Below are 6,284 nucleotides of genomic sequence, written 5' to 3' on the forward strand. Positions count from 1 at the left end.
CTTGATAGCTTATATTATGTGTAGCACGGGGGAATTCAAGTGCATGCACTTCCTTACCCGGCATGGCTGAAGGTAGCTTGAAAAGAGAAATGTGGAATAAGAAAGTGAATGAAGGAGTAAGGCAGTCCTTATCCCATGTGAGTAAGATGTGCTCATAAATGGTGGTGTGGGATAATAAATTGAAAGGTGACTTCTTGTAGATTCTTATCTCACATGAGGCAAGATGGTAGTACGATAATCATGCGGGATAACTCAAAAGTGAAGAAGTGATGGTGATGTAGGATAAAAAGATATTGTGAGATGTAAGGAATCCCTTATCCCGCATGGGTCAAGAGGTCATGTCGAGTGTTATGTGAGATAACAAAATTAAATGGAATCATTTGAATATGCTTACCCCGCACGGGTAATTTGGACACACAGATGATGATGTAGGATAATGAAGGGAAAGAAAGGTTGAGAAGGGAGAAGCATCCTACTATCCCGCAACGACGGTCTAAGATCGACATGATCATTTGTGATGACTTCATGGACATGTTGACAACAAGATTGCCACATGGGTCCACATGGTAGGTTGACTGGAGTTGACCGAAGCTAACTAAGCATTTTGGACGATGACTCAATGCATGCCTATAGACACGAATGTGGCTTGATAGATGAACTATCCACGTAGATGGTTTACGGAGGTTGACCAAATGACCAATTGGAGCTACTGAAGACGTGACATATGCAAAGTGAATCAAACTCTATTGGCATTTGCATGAAGATTGCATTAATGAAATTTTATGTTATCATTGATGTCAATTAACCGGTAATGATGTTGTAATGATGTTGTTATAATGTTGTCTTGCAACTGATAGGAAGAGCTAGTAAAGGGAAATGCAACCGGTAGGAGATTTTGTGAAGGAAACCGGTATTACTTATGAAATGGAGAGATGAACCGGTAACCCTACCTATAGATGAGACCAAACCCTAACCAATGGAGCTTGGTGAATCAGTTGAAGCAGATTATGATCAAATGATGAAAGGTAAAGATTATGACATTTATGCATGTTGAATGAGAAATGTTTTAAATGATTCATGGCACGTAGAGATAGCGGTTGTTGTCTTGGGAATGATAAAGTTCATTGCATGTAATGCAAACCGCATGATGAGTTATAGAGTTTGATGAAGCGGTGATCAAGGAGCGATCAAGGATATCTTGAATGATGTGCAGTGATTTCTATGTAATTTACTATGTAATCCAATGGTCATAATTGAACCGATTTGTTTGTAATCTCTATGAGATACTTAGGTTTGTGTTGTTTTACTAACTTGTTGATTTGTTTATAAGGTCGATGAGTTATTTTGTTTCAAAGTTGGCAATTTGTAGTTGATAGTAAGAGAGAGTGGTTGTCGAACCTGATAATGTATCTCCAGTATGTGTAAAGGTAGATAGGAGCATGAAAAGGATCTGAACAAGAAAGTGTAGTTCTATTCAAATAGATCAGCAAACCCCTGTTGTTTTCTAACAATTACAATAGTCAAATCCCCTAACTGGGTAAGCTCTAACAAGCTTAATGTTATTCAAATCCTCTAACCAAGTGACCCGTTACCATGGATTCCAAACCCTCTACCGAGGTTACTCCTAATAGGGTATTGCTTCTAATAGGGCATTATAGCCAATCCCTTAACCGAGTGGTCCCTAACAAGATCTATTCTTGACAAGACTTTTTGTAAATCTTTAACAGGCTAGGCTCCTAACAAGGCAAATTTCGGAAGAGTTCAAAATACTTGTGAGTATTCATCCCCACCATGGTTTTTCCCATTTGGGTTTACACATCAAAAATATTGTGTCAAGTGGTGAATGCTTTTGTGGTTATGTTTACTATGGTTGAATTGCTTAACTACTAAATCCACTTTGATATGTTATGACAACTGGCAGCAATCTGAAATATGTTTTAACTACTGTCAATAAAGTATTTGAATGGTTAAGTTAAAAGGTTTTAAGAGTTTCAAGTTGTTTTACTGTTAGTCTGTTATAACAGTCAATCGGTTTAACTTGTCAGTATTATTGCATTTGAAGTTCAGTGTTTAAACCAGTCAGTTTAGAGTTTGCCTTGAGAGGTTGATTTTGAGTTTGGTGAAAGTCTATAAATTTTTCTATCTATTGATTTACCTCCCCTCCCAGTAGTTGACTGGATCCTTATTCTTTCATCATCCATCAAACTCCACCTATCGAAAGGAGATACATTGCCGCCAGAGAATTATTGTGTTTACAGGCCACAAGTGGCAGTTTGCAGTCAAATCAGATCTGATCCCAGAGAAGATGTCGGGAGGATGGAAAATGCATTAATGGCAACCACGTTGTGAGTTGCTTGGGTGGCTCAAGGAAGGATACCAAATCTCTTCTATCAGACGGAGATTACTGAGTCTAGTAATCTGTGTATAGAGATAGTCGTGACTACATAGAGGCCAATTAAAGATCCAATCAAAACAGGAGGTTGGTTAAGGTAGAGAGGTGTTCGGCTTGAGAGGATTTTTAGGAAGATCATAGATAGACTGATTGCTAAAAATGGCAATTCAAATACAAAGAGTCATTAAAAGACAAAGTGAAGTATTAAATGTTTACATCTATGGGTAGAGTAATGATTGCAGCTTCTAGAAAAAAAGTCCAGTTGAAACAGCATGTCTTATTTTGGAGGGAAACCCCTTGAAGAAGATAATGATTGCTAAGAAAAATGATTAATGTGTACGAGTTGTGATGGAAGATGAGTTGTTGTGTGAGTTACAAAGCGTGTAAGTGTAGAGCTCTGCAAATCAAAGGATAGAAAATAGAGAGAAGACGGTCACAGAGAAGTAGCCCACACAAGTGTCAATAACACGATGCTAGTGCAGACCTAACACAGTAACAAGAGACTACATGTAGAATGTTCAGATGTGTGAAGGAGACTCAAAGTAGCTAAGAGCCAAAACAGAGAGTAGACAATGAAGAGCATGAAATAGAAGATAGAGAGCAGTAGAAACCAGAGACCGGAGTTTGGAGAGAAGAGGCGAATAACACAGTGGGTTATGTACATTGTGAGAGGCAGAGAAGGAGAAGTGATTCGATCAGAAGATAGAGAGTAGAGAGAAAAGAACAAAAGAAGAGATGAATAGAGATAGATCCAATTGTCCATTTTCTCGCTCAAGAAGATATTTTGGAATTTTGTGGATTTTGCTAGTACAACTTCTTGGGGTCATAACTTTTGATCCAACCATCAGATTATCACTTATCATGTCATTGGCAAGCTCTCAAAAAGATGATTGTTTGTAAAATGTGAATATTAGGGAACAGTTTCATTTTTTACCAATCTTTAGACCCATCTGAAGCCTTCAAGTGCCTCAAATTTGATTTTGAACATTTTTACAAATATTTTAAAAAATTAAAATATTAATATCTCACAAATGACAAATTATAATGAAATTATTTCTTCATCATTGGCTTCATATCTTGATTCTAGAGGTTTGAGTAAGTTTCCATGTCTATACGTGCATAAATACCAAATTAAAAGAAATAGTAACCTTGCCAATTTTAGCCCTTATTGCAAAAGAAACAATAATTTTGGGTGATGTGAGATTGCTCTTACACTCTATATGCTCTTGCATCACATTATGAAGCCTTATTTGTAGAGTCCTATCTAAAATATTCATTCCTACATATAGAAACATGTGACATAACAATGAATACCATTTGAAATAAACTAATTTGTCATCACATGTTATTTCCACTGATTTCTGATGAATCTCATTTGCAATGTAGGAAGAAAATTTTGAAGCAGTCAACGGTGAGGAGGGACCTCAAGGAGATCAGTCTGGACCAATTAGCAAGAGTAAATATAACAAAAACACACATATATGATGGATGAAATGCAGAACAGATAGTTTTATTGCATGAAATTTGATTGCATCCAGCTGGTAACAACCGGGTTACAACATACCGGCACACATGCTTGGTATAATAGATCACAACCGAGACCTTGAATCGAAAGATATATCTTCTAGGCACAGTCTATCTACCTAATACTCTGATTGATTCTAATTGATTAAATTATAAAGAATTATTATATATATATATAGATATATATATATATATATAGATATATATATATATATATATATATATATCGATCCAAAGGATCTAGTCGGCTCAAAAGGGATCAAAACCCGAAGAACAAGACCTAACGTGCAAAATGAACAAGGTCGGCCTCCGCCAAGAGATTACTCTGAAAAATCCAAAGGATGAAATGTAGAAGGTCGACCACATGCCAAGAAACATTGAGATCAACGCTCAAGGCTCTGCAAGCTTCAGAATAGATTCTGGTAGATCACCAGAATTGGTCTCAGGCAACCGGTAACAAGAAACTATCATGGAAATCGGTAGTGATATCTTGCCGAAAAGTGATCCAAATGAGATGTGGTTTGAAAGCAAGAAAGATGATCAATTCTTCAAGTAGAATCCAACTCCACGAGATCCGGTGAGCCAAAACTAGGACACAGAGAAAGAAAACTAAAACTACAAACAAAATAGAAAGGAAAATATTTTTGGTTGATGCAAGATTGTTGTAAACTAGGGATGCTCCTGCATTAGACATCTGAGGTTAATGAAAAAAGTAAGCCTCTCACTTTGTTGAGTTCAAAGGGAAATCAAGGTGTTCTACCTCTTCCTGAGAAATCCAAGATGAATCTTCAACTGATCTGCTCTTCCACTTCACAAGATATTTTTTGTACTGATTTTTCCAGGTACTACGACCAATCCTACAGTCCAAAATCTCTTCAATCTGATATGGTTCCTTCCGGGGTAATTGTTTCTCCAAGTCTGCAACACTGTCCTTACTGAATTCTGGTTCATGGTATTCATGAACATCTGCAATGTTGAATATAGGTGAAATACTTAGACTATCCGGTATCTCCACTTCATATGCATTTCCAGAACTAAACTTTCTCAAAATCTTACAGGGCCCAAACTTCTTCATCTGCAACTTATTATAAGTCCCAACCGGGAATCTCTCTTTTCTCAAGTATACCATCACTTCATCACCAACTTCAAATTCCTTATGTCTTCTCCTCTCATCTATCTTCTCCTTATATTTGTTGTTCATGTCTTCCAAATGTTGTTTAACCTGAATATGTAATGTTGGCATATGATCTGCAAAATCTTCTAATTCTGAACTCTTCCGGTCTTCACTGCTATTGTCTCTCAATTTTGCTATTCCTCTAGGATGCACTCTGGTAACAATCTCAAAAGGTGTTTTTCCGATACTTCTATTCACTGAATTGTTATAGGCAAACTCTGCTTGTGCAAGGATCAAATCCCAACTTCCGGTTTTATCTCCCACTAAACATCTCAACAAGTTTCCCAAGCTCTGGTTAACAAATTTTGTCTATCCATCAGTCTATGGATGAAAGTAGAACTGAACTTCAAATCTGTCTTCATCTTCTTCCAAAGTGTTCTCCAAATATAGCCAACAAACTTAGTGTCTCTGTCTGAAACTATGCTCTTAGGTAATCCATGCAATCTCACCACTTCCTTGAAAAATGGGTCTGCTACATGTAATGCATCTGATGTCTTCTTACAAGGTATGAAATTATCCATCTTTGATAATCTATCCACTACCACAAATATAGAATCATTCCCTCTCGGTGTCTTAGGCAATCCAAGTACAAATTCATGCTTATATCCTCCCAAGGTCTTACCGATATTGTAAAAGGTTTATACAATCCTACATTCTGACTACTACCTTTTGCAACTTGACAAACTCTATAACTCTGCACATATCTCTTAATATCCTTATGAATCTGGGGCCAAAAGTACTGCTCACTCACCAATGCTATTGTTTTGTCAATGCCAAAATGTCTAGCTAAACCTCCACTATGTTTCTCTTTTATTAGTTTCTCTCTCATGGAACTCTTAGGTATGCATAACTGAACTCCCCTAAATAACATCCCATCCTGAATGAAATAATCCAGCCATTTGCTCCTATCAACCATAACCGGTTCTCTACATGCTTTCCAAGCATCTGCAAAATTCAGGTCTTCATCATACAAGGTCTTCAAATCTTCAAAATCTAATAATATCACTCTCATATTTGTCAGTAAATTCCTTCTCCTACTCAATGCATCAGCAACTTTGTTAGATTTCCCACTTCTATGCTTCAACACAAAGGTGTAACTCTGCAAGAATTCTACCCATCTCATATGCCTCTTATTCAACTTACTCTGACTATTCAAATACTGCAAAGGTTGATGATCTGTATACAACACAAACT

Source organism: Cryptomeria japonica, chromosome 5, assembly GCF_030272615.1.
Source record: "Cryptomeria japonica chromosome 5, Sugi_1.0, whole genome shotgun sequence".
Taxonomy (NCBI): Eukaryota; Viridiplantae; Streptophyta; class Pinopsida; order Cupressales; family Cupressaceae; genus Cryptomeria; species Cryptomeria japonica.